Here is a 19,550-nt window from a genome sequence, read left to right on the forward strand (position 1 = left end):
GGCTAACCCATAAAGTAAATCTTTCCTGTGTCGTTCCAATTTTTTGAATCGTTCCATTTTTTTCATTAAATTGGACCGATACAGAGAAGATCGCTAATGGGCTAACCCATAAAGTAAATCTTTCCTGTGTCATTCCAATTTTTTCAATCGTTCCATTTTTTTCATTAAATTGGACCGATACAGAGAAGATTGCTAATGGGTTAACCCATAAATCCAATCTTCCCTGTATCGTTCAATTTTTTGGTACCGTTCCATTTTTTTCATTTAACTGGAACGATACAGAGAAGATTGCTAATGGGCTTACCCATAAAGTAAATCTTCCCTGTGTCGTTCCAATTTGATTAAAAAATGGGAATGATACATATAATTGGAACGATACAAAAAATTTTAACAACACAGAAAATTGGAACAATACATAAAAAGCCTCTGATCTAGGAAACATTCACTGCTGAAAATGGACAGGCTAGCAATAAATCTCAGAATACCTGGGTGGTACTAGGTGGTAACTGGTAGTTGTCAAATAGTAGCAGCAGCAGTATTAGAAGTAGAACTTGAAGTAGCCTAGTTTTAGCAAGAAAAGTAGTAGCAGTAGCAGTAGTAGTAATAGCAGTAGTAGTAGGCTAGTTGTAACAACAATAGTAACGGATCTGCTGTACTGAGGAGCAAAGATAGAAGATTAGCATGCGCAAGGATGACACGGAAATTCGTGAAGCGTTCCTTATTTATGCCTCATTTTGCCGTTGAAAACATCTTTTTAGCTTCAAAAATGGTTGAGATATGACTTTTTAAAGTTTTTCCATGTTGTTTTGGGTTGTTGAGGAAATGGCGCCCCAAGTGCCGAATTTCTGAGTGGTGCTGAATGCAGCACAAATCTCCCACGCAGGTAACGATAGGCCTACTGCAGGCTAAATCTCCGTAAGTGTCCCAGATATCCGAGTTTCACTGAATGCAGCATGATTCTCTCCGTATTAGGATATTGTGCAGGTTTGTGACCGGAGTTCAGCATGAGGATTGGCTCTGTCGGCTCGTATCGAAGCTGCAGAGATATGAAGGTACTATTGTTTCTTTATCCTGCAATCAAACAGAATAGGTTTGAGAGCAAAACTTTCCACACTGCAATCAAAAAATAGATTTGAGAGCAAAAGTATTGACACTGCAATCAAAAAATGTTTTATTGCAAGTAAAATAAATTTGTGATTAAAAAATCATATTGTGCTTATATTAAGGTGCATAACATTGTAATGTGATCATACAGAGCAAAGTATAAATGTTATTAACAATTGTTTCCGGTCATGCACAAGCTGTACAAAACTGCAGAACAATACTGGAAAACAAGTAATATTTTATCTCTTATTTCCCACAATGACAACACCATGACCAAATGTACGTATATATGAATTTGAAGAAATAAGCCAATAGCCTACCTGGGCCTGTGATCTGCCTGGTTGGTTTTCCATTCTGCCATGAAGTCAAGGGAAAGTATTATCATTGAGTGGAAAAGGCCATAATACCTCACGTTAGCTATGTATTTAAGGCATTTTCACCACCAGTAACATCAATAATACTGTGTCACTACACATTCTCATACTTATAAAGCTAAGCTAAGCTGGCTACAGGCTGATAAAATAATACGCACATCACAAATATGACATAAACTAACGTTAGATCGTTGAACACAAATAGTCCTGTTAACTAGTAGCTACCTGCACAACGTCATGCAGGCTGATAGGCAGCCTGGGCACGTAACGTACCTATGACGAGTGAGTGACTAGCTAATTAAGCTAAGCTAGCAGCTACAGGCTGACAAAATAATATGTAACGTTATTTTTTAACCCATTACAATATACCAGATCGTTAAACATAAGCAATCTACATGCACCAGCTCAAACATAACACTCTTGCTATTACTAAGATGGAAGTTATGTACCTGCGCATTGATTTTCTGTCTTCTCCATGGACTTCAAACTCCCTCACTTGTTTCCTGACAGTGGATGTTGCCAAGCTGTCACTCCGATCGAGACTGGCCAATAGAGACGTGTCTTACGTCTTTCAGCGTAGGTCCCGCCCACGAGATTCAGCTCAACAGCAAGCAAAACTTTTGGATTCGCAAGCAAAGCTTTTGGGTTTGCAAACAAAACTTTTGGATTTACAAGCAAAACTTTTGCATTCGCAAGCAAAACTTTTGTATTTACAAACAAAACTTTTGGATTCACATTAATACATTTTTAATCACAAATTTATTTTACTTGCAATAAAACATTTTTTGATTGCAGTGTCAATACTTTTGCTCTCAAATCTATTTTTTGATTGCAGTGTGGAAAGTTTTGCTAACAATTGTAGGCTACTTTCTGTATGTTGAACAAGAACTTCCAGCCAGATTTTTACAGTTGCGCATCCAATATTGGAGACAAAACATCACATACTTAATCAAGGAAAGGGAAATTGTTTTCCTCATGCTGAATGCAGGCTAACATGTGGAGCCTTGGCCCCGCCAGTACAGCGCTGATTTGGTTAGGTCGCGCAATCATCACAGTCAGGTGTGGAGACAAATTACTATGAAAACAAACCCCTTCATTTCTCTGTTACAAAAACATTACTTATCCAATAAAAACAACAAAGCTTTAAAAAAGTAAAGTTAGCACCTTTTGTGAAGGTTTACAGGTTATTAATGAGTCATTAACGGAAAGTTCCTGTCTCCCTGAATTTAACCTCCCAGCTGGCACCGGACGTCAATTTAACATCAGAAAGACGTTGGACTCTAACGTTGGACAGACGTTGAATTTTGTTTGGAAATGAAAATCGGGTTGACGTCAAAACCCAACGTTGGCTTGACATCAACCTCCAACGTTGGACAGACATTGAATTTTGGTTGGAAATGAAAATCAGGTTGACGTCAAAACCCAACGTTGGCTTGACATCAACCTCCAACGTTGGACAGATGTTCAACTTTGGATGCTGTTCACAAACAGCGAGCAGCTGGCTACATTCTGGCAGAAAAACGCAGGGCAGGAATTATTCCACGGCCAAAGGGCCAGTCCCGTGGATGCCCCGGAGTGTGGCCGTAATGCCCCTTCTAAAATTAACTATCAACACGGCCAGTTTGGTGGTCCTGTTTTGAACTGGCCGTTGTGCCCTTAAAAGAAAGTTGCGGATTTCCTCATTTAAAACTACATGCAACGCAGCAAACTCACAAACTCACGTTTCCCAGTGTCTCCGTCTTCACGCTGGACATCAACAGTAGCAAAAGATTTCTCCCACTCCCGCAAATATATGTGTAACGTTAATGTAAACATTAACAGCTAATTATTAATTAAACTGAGAGGGCGAGAGAGAAGCCATCGCTAACTGCTAAGCTATCTCTAACTGCTAAGCTAAGTAACTAGCAGATCTGAAAAGCATGTAAACAACTGTGGGATTAGCAAGAAAGTCGCTAACAGAAGGAGAGAGCTATGAGTGCTTGAGCAGAACTAGTGTCAGTTTAAATGTACAGCGGGTAATTAGCCGCTATAATGAAGAATATAGCAAAATTAACCGGGTTGAGATCAGCAAAAACACATCAGTAGCAGCAGCCTGCATATGAGGCGTTTAGGGAACATCGGTAAATTGTAGCGTCTACCGATAGTCTGCATGTGAGGCATTCAGGGTACATCTGTAATTTGTAGCTACAGAAAATAACCTGGGGTAACACTAACGTTACCGTGTGTTTCTGGACATGTAACTAACTTTGCAGTCTGAGCCATCTTACATATGTGCTGTATCACACTGCAGCACTTAATTTTTCTATTAGGATATTTATTTTGTTGAGGAAAAAGGACTGAAAAAAGGATTTTAATAACCATTGGTTTTGGCCTTGGTACCCTACATTTTGGCCGCGATGCCCCAATAAATTTGTATTTATCAAAGGCCAAAGTGGCCTTGCCCTAAAAATGACTTAATTCCAGGCCTGAAAACATGAATGCCAGCTGTTTTAAAGATGTCAAAGAATGTAAAATACATCTATCCAGAATGTTTACACTAGAAAACAATTAAAAACAGTGCACTGAAAATCTGACATTTCTTGCGGGTAGCGGCCAGATTGTTCACAGGTGGCCACTGTGCTATGTGGTTACTGGTTTTCACTAAACCACCAAAACAGACACTAGACAACACTGAGGATATATGCTTTTTACCTGTGACAACAGTGAAGAGACGGAGCTTTGTGAAGGCAAGCTTGCCCTTCCCCCCCTTCATGTTGAAATTCGCCATGACCTCATTTGTCATCAACCTGTGGATACAAAAGAGAAAATGTCCAAATAATTCACTTATGATATTATGAACTGGCTGTAATAATTTGTGTTAAAAACAAGCGCATTATATCTAACGCAGATGTCACACTGGTTCTACTGGTGGCGCTAGATGGAAGGTCATGGGCTCACCCAAACTGCCAGGTTTCATCGTCTGGCACCACAAATGATATCACACGATTTAAAAAGTTAAAACCACCACCACCACTGTTTCAACATTTTGGCCTGTGCTAAGGCAGTAAGGATGTGAACATGTAGAAAAATCTCTAAACATTTACTTGGGGCTGTTGTGGGCGTGTACACAAAAAGGCAAAAAAAACAGACTAAAACAAAAACAAACAACAAGTGAGTGCAGTTGCAATATATGACCTTTAGATGGTGCCAAAAGCAATGTTTTGGGATATTTCACACTATGAATTCAATGATATCGATAATTTTGCGATGAGTTGGCAACATCAGCACATATTTGCAAACCTCCTCAGTTCCAGCCGGTTAAAGATAGACGACTTCATCAAGTTGCCTGTGACACTGCATCAAGTGACAGGTGTGACAAGACATGATTATTTAATTTCAAAGATGCTTTAGTAGTTATTTGATTTCCTCTTTCATGGCCATGATTGTAGGTTTCAGGTTTTTATGTTGTAGTTTTTGTGCATCGATTACATTTGTTTCACTTAGGAGTTTTTTCTAAATGCTTATGGTTCCCATATCGTGTAGAAGGAAGGTCATGGAGTCACCAAAGGAGCCATTATATTGTTGCTAGGCAGTTGCTATGGTGTTCTAGGTGTGTAGTTGCAGTAGTAGCACTAGCGGTGCTAGTACTACTATCAGCAATAGTAGTAATAGCAGTATCAGTGGTCACAGAGGGCATTAGGAGAGCCGCGTGTGTATCTGTGTCCCTGCCTGCTTGTTTGAGAATAAGTTCCACTTGTCGCTACCCAATCTGCCCGGTAGGTACTACGCATGTGCATGTGCATGTGCATGCGCGTGCTTTAGCAAAGAGTGTTAAGCGGGAGGGAAGAGTACAAGCAAGAGTGCAAGCAAACGTTGAATACAAGCAACCCTCACCAAAACGAGCTGGACATTTTCAAGCTGGTTTGGTGTCGATAGAGTTAAGCGCAGAAATTTGGGCAGAATAAAAAGGAAAATAAGAAAAAGAATAGTCAGAAAACCATTATGCGCTGTTACGATTGGCAGCAAACAAAACATATTTAAACCACAAACCATAGGCCCCTTCAAAATTTCAATATCAACTAAAGTGTACACCAAATGTCCCTCATTTTCGTGGTTTTACAGTGCTCTCAGACCACAGATTCCGTTGGCACAGGGCAGCTGATCCGCAGCGTGATATGCTGCGGATGTAAGTGCATGTAAGTACTCCAGTAAAACAAAATAGTACCAACGGAATGAGTGGTCTGAGAGCACAGTAATGCCATGAAAATAAGAGGCATTTGGCGTACACTTTAGTGGATATGGAAATTTTGAAGGGGCGTATGGGTTTGTGGTTTAAATACGTTTTGTTTGCTGCCCCCGTTCGCTTGTGCTGCTGCTTAGCTCCGCTGCCGGGTACTGCTGCTCAGCTCTCTGAACAGGGCGCTTGTCATCTACGCCAGGTAATCTAACGTCTATCCAGAAGTTACTCATACAACCCCATGTCAAAAAAAACAAACTAACCCTTTAAGTCTAATTAATGAAAAAAAAAGATAATCATGGTTTTATGACATATGCTATGCACATTGTGATTGAGATCCCCAGCAAGATGCTTGTTTTGTCACAGTGGAAATGTCAATGAAGTTACTCCATCAGTTCACTGAAGAAGGCTGGCAGTTGGCCCAGTGGCAACCGTTGAGTCCCGTATACAATGTCAATTCTACTCAATTCCCATTCTATCGATGCTTCCTTAATAACTGTAACTGACATCTAATTGACACTGAGATATAAAAACTTACTTCTCCATGACCCTCTTCACGTTGTCCTTCAAGTGGACTCCTCCAACCTTGGACAAGCCATTAATCTGAAATTAGAGTAATAATATTTCAGTTTAACAAAAAAACAAAAAACGTTAACAGTCTTCAGTATATCCCCATGACTGTTGCAAGTCACACTGGGATTGAAACACTGCACATTAGAGAAAAATTGCATTATGTTGGTATGACTACAGGTATGATCTTACCAGTTTCTGCTTGTCCTCCAGGGAGTCGAGGGACTTGTCCAGGAGGTTTAGTGCCTCAACTGTTGTAGCCTGTGCAGAAATCACTGAGTGGTTGCACCTTTCTGCAGAACGTTTTTTCATGCCGCGGACTTCCTCACGGATTTCCACCAGCATTTGCATGACTTTTCGCTGAAATTCTAATGCATTGAAACAAATGATTATCATAATTAGAAATATTATCAAGAACATCCTTACCACTAACATAACACCCCCCACCAAAATTAGTATTTGTTCACTTTTGCTTTAGAATCTGTAAAATTGACTTTATCCCAAAGCCTTTATCCCAACCCAAAGGCAACTAAAAATCATGTACTATAATTCTAATAATTATGATTAGGGCTGCAGCTGATAACTGTCATCTATTAATCTATTATTTTTATTTTTATTTGATACAACAAAACTAGAAATAGAGTATCTGTAATGTGATTACTGAAAATAAAAACGGAATCCCTTAAGTTATGTAACACTAACCCATTCTGATATTACATAAAACTACATCAGTTTTTTTACATCACCTTACATCACCTTTTTTACGTATCAATAAGCAATTCCTTACTTTTATATGTATGTATATATATATATTTTATACTATATACTTACTTGCTTCTGGCATTGGGTACGGGGAGCGTTTTCCCTTTGTTGATGGAGTTTGTTGTCTGGAGCTGGTCCCTGGCGTAGATTGCTGACGAACAGGTGATCTTGAACTTCTACTTTGTTCTCCATGAAAAGGTGGTCTGGTGTGCTTTTCTTAAAGATTTATTTTGGCATTTTATGCTTTATTTGTGAGATATAGTGAGAGAGAGACAGGAAGGTATGGGAGAGAGAGCAAGGGGAGGACATGCAGCAAAGGACCACGGGTCGGATTCGAACCCGGGTCGCTGCGGGAAGGCCTGAGCCAAATGGTACGCGCCCTACTCGGTGAGCCCTGGTCTGCTTTTCTGAGGTGGGCTCCTGAATTTGCAGGGGGGCTACAAGAATCAGAGAGTAAATTTAATGCTTAAGACAAATGCTTAAGCTAGATTTAGGACTGATTATTGGACAAATCATTTCTCTAATACAAATTACCATTGCAGGTAAGTACGAGTTTAATAGATCCTCCAAGTCTGACCCATCAGCTCCGTTTTTTTCGGTATCACTAAGCAAAAACTTCACCTACTAGATGCGTAAACAAACACACAGCGCTGAGGGGAGCTACTGCATAATGACACAAAAACAAAGTTGTTCCACCAGTTAGCAAGTAGGGGGCTGGAATCGATCATTGAACCCCGAACAAACATGTGTTGCGCATTTTTTTTGCGCATCAAACATTTTTTCAGCCGCAAATTGTGTTGTTTGCTGGTCCAGATCCACTTCATTCATTTTGGAGGAACACACTCCCGGTGAAGCGCTCGTTCTCGTCAAAGGGAAGGAGCTGACGGGTCAAACTTGGCGGATCTATTACATTTGTATGGAGTAGCATATACCACTATGTGGGTATGAACCCAAACTATCACTTTAAGGCCAAATATTTATAAAATTGAATTTAAGACTTCATAAGGACCTGAAGAAGCCTTTTTTGGTCGAAGGGTAGTCTGAGGTGATGAGGAAGGGGATTGCCAACCCTTTGCTCTTGAAATCTGATTCCGCCTAATGAGTGGAAATGGAGAGCCAGAGCTTGATCGCCTGGATGAAGTAGAAGATGATGGCGAGCTTGGATTTTCGGAGCATACATCTCTCTCTTGAAGACGATGCAGCTTCCTTGGAGCAGTAGGAAGTTCTAGCTCTGTTAACAAAATGTCTTATTCCTTAATCGATGTAATATGATCATTTTTTAAAGCAAAGACAATACATAGGTTATTTGTCACTTTTTTTTATTGTTGTTTTTATATCCTATGCCCTCATGACAAGTAGTCTCCCCATTACGGGGGAGAAAAAAAAAAAAAAAAAAAGGAACTAACCTTCATTACTATTGGGATGTTGACAATTTCCTTGGACATCTTCTTCATCAAATTCTACCTCACTGTCACCACTATCACCTAATCCAAGAGACAAATATTAACAAAAAATTAATTCTGTTCCAGAAAGAAAAAGAAAAAGTGCAGTTTTCACTGATTGCTCCCTGCTGGTGTGGTACATGAAAGGAAGGCAAGTTGTGGGAGAAGAGAAGTGGGTATGTACAATTATGCATGCATCCTTTCTACTGCTACTTTCCCATCCTCCCTCACTCTCCTACCAGGAAGTACGTTGGAGGAAGCAGGGAAAGGAAAAGCAGAAAAGTGAATGAGAGAAAGAGAAGAAAACAGAAATCAAAACAGTTGCGGCCTTAAATATTCATCAAAGTCTACACCCACTACCCCACACTATCCGGTCTGAGCATATTTTTTCATAATCAAAGTCCCAACCAGTTTCTCGGTTACAAAGTACAGGAGGTAGTGAGGGAAAAGCAGGTGGCATTTTGAAGGTAGCAGGACACACACTTTGATGTGGATGGTGCTGGGGGAAATGTTATTAAGATAACAAAACTGACAGGGTGAGTAAAAAGAGGAATGTGTTAGGATTCCTCTTTGTGGGAGCAGTATTTTAGATTTTAGAGAGTTTCACATTAGTATTTTAATTACATGCTGTAATGGACTGTGACATGGGCTCTCTGACATCAACAGGGTTCATTCTATGGGAAGCAGAACTTCACTCTGCAAACTGCATGGCAATCCAATGACCAAAGTTTACAAGTTTAATACTACAGGAGTGTGAATGCTTATCAAATTTAATGGCAATCTACCCAATAGACTTTAAAATATCAAACTGACATTGGTGCCTTATTGTGGCCTTGTTGTCATGGTGACACCAAAATTGACATAGCTTGCTCTTGATAGCATAGTGCACTCATAAAAATTCATGAAAATATGCTAAATGGATTTTAAGATATGTTGCTTTTGAGTAAAGTGTTGCACTGTCAACAGGGCAAAAAGGGAGGAGTTCATGAAAATCCATTAACAGTAGTGTTCCATCGCAATACAGTACTGTGCAAAAGTCTTAGGCATATGTCAAAGATATCCATAAAGCGAAGATGCTTTCAAAACTAATGAAATGAAAATTTTCTGAATATCAAAAATTTACAATAAACATCAGTCTACTGACACACTAATGCAGAAAACAAATAAACATCTAAGACTTCTAAGAAATTTATATAAAAAATCTAGGGTGCCTAAGATTTTTGCACAGTACTGTACATCTGCAAGATATGCATGAATAACTACTTTTGAAAGAGATAAGAATTGGTTGATTAATAAATGAATGCACAAGTATAAGTCAGTGAATGATTGACAACTGCAAAGTAAAAAGAATACCTGTCAAACAATCTTCAAATGTCTTAGTTTTTCTTCTTCTTTTTGCTTCCAGTGCACCTTCTTCAGCTTCCGTACAACTCGTGAAGTCACAGTTGTAACATTCTTTGAAGTCATCTATAAATCATAAATAACAAGAAACAGTGGCAAAGCAAAAAGGTTGTCAATGCATAACATTGATATGGCAGGTTAATTATCTTAAGACAAAGTGCACATAATAGATGTAACATGTAACTGTACCTACCAGATCTCATCTTCTCTTTCAGAAGAGGAAACTTTCTCCAACCTTCAGATGGTTTGCGGCGTTCATTCAAATGTCTTGTTGCATTTGCAACATTTGGCCAGAACACTAACATGTTTTCTGTGTCTACCCAGCTGTCTGGCACCGTCCCTTCTTCTTGCCTTTTCTTCTCTTGCCACACTGCCCTAACCCAAGCCATCCTGAAACAAAACATACTGACATAAATTAAACCATGAATTTAAAAATAAATAAATAGAAATAAATATATAGATAACTCCAAGTTAACTACATGTTTCATCCGACATTAACTGGTCCGTGACGGTTGCTATAAATGCATCAAATTCATAAAAAGATTCTACACCCCGTTGCTGAGGAAAAAATATTGCCATTACAGTTTCCCATGAACAGGCTCATCTGTGGCACATCATTATAATATCAAGACAGCTGCCATAAAATAAAAATCAAAACAGTAACTTTATACATTTAAAATACCAGAGATATATAAAACTAGCCAGCATTCAGGGTTTGTGTGAGCACAGTGGAAACACTGGCAAAAAACAATACCAATAGGCTGTAACAATAGATTACAAAATATGGCGGCAACAACATAACATCACAATTTCACTGTTGTGTATGTACTAACAGGCACGTTATTTCAGATGCAGATGCCCCACTGAGTCTATTGTGGCGCTGGAGTAAAGGTCATGGGGTCACTAAAATTGACCGACCAGTGATGTATAGGCTCCTGCTTCCCAGCGAGGCAAAAATACTAGTAATTTTCATTTATATCAAATCATTTTCATTTTATGTGTGTACTCTCCCCCCTGCCATAACATAGCCCCAAAAAGGAACTAGGGGGAAAACTGAAATTTTCACCTAAAGCACCACAGCATAAAATGACAGAGGAAACATTGTTGAATACTATGCTTAAATTACATGCCCCTGTGCCCCTAAATTTCTGACTGTGGCCCTAAAAACCTTAACCAAGTGGTACATATGGTTCCAGATAAAAACATCAATGTAGAGCCATTAAGTTGCATATACCCTTATGTTGTTAATCACAGGTGAAGCAAAAATGAAATATTTCACAATGAAGTTCTTGAATGAGAAAAAACTAATGTGAACTCAAAATGCATTTTAGCCTGTAGTACTACAGACTAATTAGTAATTACCCTTTTTTAGTCTTTTCGCTCCATGCTGTGCAATAAAGGCATAAGCACATATCCTGTTTGATAGGGTAGACAAGCCACTTTACGGTTTATTTCTTCAACTTCAAGAAGCCTGCAATGTTTCCGGACTCTCTCCAAGTTTCTGACGAACACAACATTAATAAGCTTGGAGTCACAAGGCACAGTAAAAAAGCTTTCCAGGCTTTTTTGTGATATGATGTCACATAACAAACTTAGATCCACCATAAAAAACTGCAACTGTAAATGGTTCAAAGTCACTGAAACGACAGATGATTGGCCATAACTGGGCATTAGATGACTTGAAAAGAGGAACTCCATCAATGTTCACTAATAGGTCCACAGAGTTTGAACTTTCCAAAAACTTGCTGTTCCGGGCTAGAATTTTCACAACAGAGCCTTCAATCCCAAAGTAAACATACTGTCCACCACACTTGTCCTCTGTCTGGATTTGACGAGGTGTTTTCAATAATGTCCTAGAATCCTTTGGTACTTCTAAACCTTCATCCTTCAAAATACCAAGCAATTCATCAATTTGGCTTCTTCCACATTTACTTCTTGTAGCCCAGGAAGCAAGCTTTTCTTGAAAGGTTACCTCATCTTCTTTTGCAGATTCTATGCCTTCTTCAGAATCAGTTGATACATATTCTCTATATCCAAAATCTGAATCCGTATCACTAAGTTCATCCTCTTCATGTAAAGTACCGTTTCCCTCCGCTGCTAAATCTTCAACTCCATCTCCTTCATCACACTGATTTGGAACCAAATTTTCAGGGCAACTATCTTCACTAGAACATTCCTGTGCAATTGCTGCAGCTTCGGAGCAAATTCTTCTCCAGCGCCTCAGGCACATGCCATGTTCTACAAAAATGACAAACCCAGCAGTTAGGTCTACAACAAAGCAATAATTAATAAACATTGTTTTCTACCACCAGAAACATCAGAGGTTCAGAGGTTACTTTAAATATTAATTTCATGTAATTTAAATTCATGAGAAAAACGTCCCTTATCTGCTAGCTAGCAACTGCATTCAAAAGTCCAAATCTATTCAAAGTAGGCTAACAAAAATGCACACAAGAAAAACCGCTGTGAGTGATCAGGTTACAGCAGAAACAGATTAACTAAGGGGCTGTCAATCTATTGAAAAATTTAATCAAATTAATTACATGATATACTGATTAATTAATCAAATTAATCACAAACAATCACATTTATCAATATTTGCTTGGAAAAGCCTGAAAATAAAAATATTTCAACTCAGTAACATTAAATTATTGTGACACGAGTAAAGCATTGAATAAAAATATCAAAGGTGGCATTAGAAATCAATAAATTGTTTTATTTCCAAATCTTCAGACATTTTTCCAAATACATGTCTTTTTTTTTACTGAACATAAGCTTAGCCTAAAACGTTTTTTTTTTATTATCATTATTATTTAATATAAGTTTATCACTTAAGCCAGTGTTTCCCCTACCAGTGCACCGACCACTCTGACATGACCAACCACCACTAAATCTGGGCATTTTAGCGTACCTTTAGAGTACCCTAAAATAATTTTTAATTCTTTCCATAAAATGTTCACCTATGGAAAATTATCATTGATTAATTAATGAATCAGTATTTTTGCATAAAGCAAAACTGAAAAGCAAGATAAAATGCAGCCTCTCTGTTAATCACGGTGAGGCAACGCACCTCCAGATATGCGCACCGGCAGTCACCGGAGCTTTGATGCAGAAAGTGAAATGAGCAGAGGCATAAACAACTAACTGAACAGATAACTGAACACCTGTGCATTTGGTGAATTTAGCAATTTAGCTGTATTTTAGATGCATGTCGGATTATGCTTCTTCCTGTATTGGGTGTGCTCCAAAACCAGACCGGCACATGTCGGTTTTGCCGACCTGACCTGAAGGCACACATTACAGCAGTTCTCCTATTGTTATTATTTTTTATAATTAATCTAAATTAATGCCTTAATTTGACAACCATATAATATTAAGGTTACTCAAAACCCTCAATTTGCACGTGCTAGTCCTAGTAATCCGGTTTCTCCCCGACTCCGGACCTACCCCGGACTGCCGGCTGCAGCCTACACGGAGCCACGTGCACCGGGCTTTTGCTGTCTGCTCCGGGCAGTCGAGAGTCGGAAAACTCGGTGCGCTGCGGCGATTTTATTCCTATCACTGGTTTTACTAGCTATATTTCACTCAATTTTATCTGTGTAGACCGAACTCTAACATCATTCAGTCTTGCAATGCAGTTAAGTCTTAAAGTATTTTAAGCTAGGTGGAAAATGGCGCCAGTTCACAAAAATCCATTGCTGACAACTAAAGAACGATACTTGAAAACCTAGCCCGCTATGTCCCACAGAAAAAATAAAACTAATAAACTAACATTATCATGGCCAAAATTTATTTATATATTTTCCTTACCTCAGCTCACGGTCACCGTCCACGACCAAGTACCCTGTAATTAAGTCCAGAAAGGAAAAAAGCCGACGACGTACTGGTGAGGTGTCGGACAGGCAATTTACTCCTATATCTCTCCGCCGCAAGACAACACTGCGGAGGAATTAGTTGAGCTGCCTGGTAACACAACTGTGATTGGTTAGAAATTGGTTTCAAATTTGTTTGAAGTTAGACCTGCAACATCCAAGTCATTTAAAAATCTACAACTTTGTGAACATTTTTATCATTTGCAAGTAGCTTTTTACAGAGCGCACAAGATAAAAAAAATATCACCTTTCGGGATTTTAGGGGCTTTGTAGCTTTTCAATACATAGCTATTGTTATTATTATTATTATTATCATTATTAATATAACAATAATAATAATGATAATAACAATAATAATAACACAAATTATTAGTATTAATAATAATAATAATGATAATAATAATAATAATGTTAGTAGCAGTAAAGATTGTGACTAAAATCCCTTAAGGTATACCCCAGAGGCAGGAATTTTAGAGAATTTTATCCTGAAGGAAAAATTAAAGGAAAATTATTGGTGATTAAGGGATGGCATGTTGAAACCAGGTTCTGGATGCTGTATAATAAACATGGGCCAATGCCACTTAACCTCTTATGGCCAGGAACACTGAATACACAATACACATTTTAAGTTACGTTTGACGTTTAGTAAACGTAGGATATAGGTCACACTACAATACTGATGTATTCTACATCAGTATGAAGTTGGTATGAGACGTTTTGACAGACACTGGATTTTGGTTACCCAACACCACAACTGAAATCCCACAAAATACCAACGTCTAATGTTGTCTGTATCCCACGTTAGATGGACGTTAGCACTCTGACGTTTAGCAGACGTTGGGTTTTGGTCACCATACCTCACGACTAAATGTCGGTATTCTACATCAATATGGCGTTGGCATGAGACGTTTGGAAGACGTTGAATTTTGGTTACGTAACACCACAACTTAAAACCAACAAAATATCAACGTCTAACGATGTTAGAATTTCACGTAGTGTGGACGTTAACATTATGACGTTTACCAGATGTTGGGTTTTGGTCTCCATACCTCACAACTTTATGTCGGTATTCTACGTCAAGATGATGTTGGCATGAGACGTTTGGAAGATGTTGGATTTTGGTTACTTAACACCATAACTTAAAACCAACAAAATATCAACGTCTAACGATGTTAGAATTTCACATTGTGTGGACGTTAACATTATGACGTTTAGCAGACGTTGGGTTTTGGTCGCCATACCTCACGACTAAATGTCGGTATTCTACGTCAAGATGGCGTTGGCATGAGACGTTTGGAAGATGTTGGATTTTGGTTACTTAACACCATAACTTAAAACCAACAAAATATCAACGTCTAACGATGTTAGAATTTCACATTGTGTGGACGTTAACATTATGACGTTTAGCAGACGTTGGGTTTTGGTCGCCATACCTCACGACTAAATGTCGGTATTCTACGTCAAGATGGCGTTGGCATGAGATGTTTGGAAGACGTTGGATTTCGGTTACTTACCAACACAACTTAAAACCAACAAAATATCAACGTCAGCTGTCGTTGGCATTAGACGTTGGCATTAGACGTTGTCCTGACATTGAGTTTTGGTCACCCGACGTCACAACCTTCATTCAACCAAATATCAACGTCTAACGACGTTGGTGGCCAGCTGGGCTTAAATTAGTAACCATTAATAATTAATAACGCCCTTGATTATTTTTAAGAGGATTTTTGCATGGATTAAGGGGTGAATTAATGTAGCCTAAATGAATGAAAATGTAAGGTTATTTTAAGGGATTTCTGCTTCCTAGATGGAGGCTTCATTAGCGCTATAAGGCAGGAAAAGACAGGCTAACGCCCGGGCCACACCGCCTGCGTGAGCGGCGCGTGTGCGTCGCGGAACCTGTTGCTTTTAATTTCGGCGCCCATGTTAACAGGTTAGAGCAGCCACACAGCCTGCGTGAGCGGTGCGTCTTAGGCGCGGCTCGGCTGCGGCTCATCCAGAGATTCGGCGTCTCGCCTATTTTTTCAGCGTGACGTGCGCGGTTGTCAGCACAAATAGACAGGGAAAATGATCTGTTGGTAGTCATATTGACATCATACCAGCAACATTACACCTTTCAATACAGTTTCAATGTCTATATCTGTAGAATATGTCACAGACATGAACAAAAAAAAAAAAATGTTTCCGTTTCAAATTAAAAGCCTTCTAGCGTTTCTGTGGACAGAATCCCTTCATTTGTTAACACAAGGCGTCTATTGTTAGAAAATTCAGTGACTTGCACGGCTAAATTAGTGGAGTACCTGCTTTTAATTGTGGAAATACGGTAGTCATAGCAGAAACCCCATGTAGGCTATAGGCAGTATTTTTCCGGTGCTCGTTCGCTTGCTCTCTCTCTCTCTCTCTCTCTCTCTCTGAACGAGGGTAAACAAAAACCACGCGACTGCTTCCTTGGTACAACTCTTGACTTTTTGGACCACTCATCAACATATAAATGACATTTATAATGACATGAAATTCTATGGCCATTATCAAAGGCAAACTCAGTGTAGAAAGATAGGCAGCGCCGCAGCAGCGCCACAGCAGCAACGCCGCAGCAGCAACGCTCTCTGTGTGGACGCCACAGGCGTGCGAGCCGCAGCAATTCAGCGAGGTAGCCGTCACGCACCGCTCACGCAGGCGGTGTGGCCCGGGCGTTAGTCTGCTGGAAGAGAGAGAAGAAGAGGCGCAGGCTCCCTGCAACTGTCCTACAACTTTCAGCTGCGACTGTACTCTTTCACACCTTCAATTAGTCACCTGGCTCTTCGTTGAATCAGGTGTGCAGGAGTAGTCCTGGAGCTGGACTGCAGGACAGGAGGCGTTTGAGGACCGGGTTGAAAAACTCCATCCAGGACCGGACGGGCAGGTACTCAGCTGCTGCTGCCCGGTCTCAGTGGCTCCACGGTTTGTGGACAAAACGGACAGTGTAGACTACATTAACTTTGGCCTACAGCTTGGTACATGTAGGCTATCAGCTACAGACCGGACAGTATAGGATTAGATGTGACAAATATAGAAAGCCCTAACCCTTTGCCTACCTTGCAATTAATAAATTAATTAATTAATATCCACAGCACATAACGTTCAGACAATATTGAGAACAACTCTGATGCAAAGTATACTGGCACATTACAATTACACAATTACAATAAAGAGGCTACCTGTTTGAAATCTATTTTTATATTTGATTTTCAGTTGTTGTCAGCTCCTTTTCTTGCCACTGCCAGACGCCCGGGGAAGTCATTAAAAATAATATTTAATATTTCAGTTTGGTGACATTAGATAGCACAAGAGTCCAAATATTATGGGCTTACAACCACTTTAAAATTGACCAGAATTAAATGAGCCACACTCTTTAGTGAATAAAAGTCTTCTTATATATTTATATTCTCTGCCAGGCTTCCTCCGTCAGTTCAGCCGCTCTGCCACTTTTGGGTTTTCTGGATAATATTGTTTTTTCTTCCGGTGACAAAAGTGTAATTTGGTAAACTGAAACCACAAAAAAATCGCAGCAATATACAGGTTACAGTATGAGAATTAAAAAAGGTGTTGCTTTGGTCAATTTCAATATGTTATGTCATCTTGCGAAGGTATCCTCGCCTCGTGTCCATATAAGGAGTGTGATCCTGTTTTTGGCGTGCGATTCATCTCCCCTTTGTAGCAGAGCGGGAGCGCGCAGTTCTCCAAGATGATTTAATGCGGGATTGACTAATCAAATCCAAATCGACGTTCGTGAAACGGACTAAGCCTGAGCTCAACTGATAAGATAAATCGATACTGCACGCGTCCAATTATCCTGGATTGTTTAAACCACTTAGTGAAACGGGACCCAGGATCTCTCAGCTAACTCCGATGTAAACAAGAAGCACGTGGGGGTTTTTTTGTGTGTTTTTTTTAAGTTTGTGAGATGTTGGTAACCAGCCAGTGTGGGCAGATTTTTGTGAGATGCTGTAGCTATTAGCATTAAAACTACATTGCTTTATTATAACCCATGCCTCATCTGTTTTTATTTTTTTATATATATAGTTGCTTTATGTAAAGATGCATCATTTCGGTCATGTGACCTTCGTCGGGTATTACCAAACTATGCAAGTCCAAAAATTCCTCAAATCCAAGCCTTCAATAATTGAGAATGAAAATCCTACTCGGATTGCTGATGAAAGTGAAACTGAGGACTCAGTCAGATCTGTATCAGGTTTTCATTTAACAGCTGCTGTTCACATTAACAGGCACATGTCGGCTGCAGCAGAGTAGCCATGAGGAAAACTAGATAATCAATCAGTACCATTCCGTTTCCATTCCGTCAGGACCTTTTTAAAAAAAAAAAGACATTATAGGCTACATATTGTCATTTTTCCACATGTGGACTCTCTTTCAGACTGGAACCAGAGGCGGCTGACCGACTTTCGCTCCCATCATGTTCCCCAGAACACCCATTATCTGATCTATCAGTCAACAAGCCTTTACAGAATCTTTACATTTTTATTTCACACATATTAACAGCAAAGGCGCACAGCAATGCTCCAGCGGAGAGAGAACAACTCTATGATACTAAGCAGCATATTAAGAAAGTAAATTCATAATTAGCCTATTAGATACATGAATTCCTGAAATCAATCTTTCCTTCTATTTTTTCCTCCAATTTGAATAGTCTCCCAATTAGTTACAGAAAAATGGCCTCATTTATTTATATTATGCTACCATCTTTTTCCCCAAATTAACATTCAATTTGATTAAGATTTAATCAGTTTCACAAACCTTAAACTACTTATTTATATTACTGTCACACCGCCAAACGCATTATGTGCATTAACTTTAACTTCTTTCCAGTAAATGACTTGGCGCGCTAAGAGATGCTAGTTCAGTGCTCACTGTGTTTTAGTTGTGATTTGGTTTTGGATGATCACATGTTCATTGTAGTCTGTCTCAGTGTCTCAGCCGCTCCTCTCGGAGGCCGACCAGCATGAGAGGGTCTGGGGTCTGGCTGCAGAGCTCCGCTGTCATGCCCGCTCCACGCTCAGGTCTCTTCACAGTCAGTTATTTTGAACTCCCAGTACGCTCCCAAGCTCAAGTTCCATGAAACTAGCCACATTTTCATTTCCGGTGCATTTTCAAAATAAAAGCCCCGCAAGACTGCCACAAGAAACATAGTTGTGAGTGGTGAAATCTCCCTAATTAATAATAATTTACTCACTCAACTTCTGAGTGTACGACTAACCCTAACCCTACAAATGCAAGCTTCATTCATGCATAGGCTACGCTTAAATGTTCACGTTGCATGTACAAAAACAAAATGCAAAAAGGAAACAAACAAAAAAAAACAAAACGCAAAAGCAGCCCATTAGATACATCGCTGCAAACAAAAACATTGATGAAAGTAACCGATCTACAACGTCAGGTTGAGCTGACAGAAAAGATAGTAGCCTACTGGCACTGTCCTGAGAGTGGAGGTAAAGAGCAATAACTGATGACGATGAAGAAGAACGTTGGACTGCATGATTAAAATGAAAAGAAGAGAGCTGAGCGTGGAGCAGGCCTGACAGTGGGGGTCTGCAGCCAGACGCTTTTGGAGAGACCAGCGTTGGCGTTTATTTCATATTCCCGCCTGCATTGACGTCATTCAGCAACCTCTACAAATGACAGAATTCATTTGAAAGTTAAATAAAGAAGCAGACACATTTCATCATTTATCGTTTTTAATGAGACAGTTTGGAAGTTCCTCTCACCTCGTGTGTTGTCTTCTCCTGCACTCGGCAGTTCCAGTTTTAGGCCC

The sequence above is a fragment of the Centroberyx affinis genome, unplaced genomic scaffold, assembly GCF_046629955.1.
Source record: "Centroberyx affinis isolate AG114_WGS23_722 - 3 ecotype Tasmania unplaced genomic scaffold, CSIRO-AGI_Caff_v1 ptg001255l_1, whole genome shotgun sequence".
NCBI lineage: Eukaryota > Metazoa > Chordata > Actinopteri > Beryciformes > Berycidae > Centroberyx > Centroberyx affinis.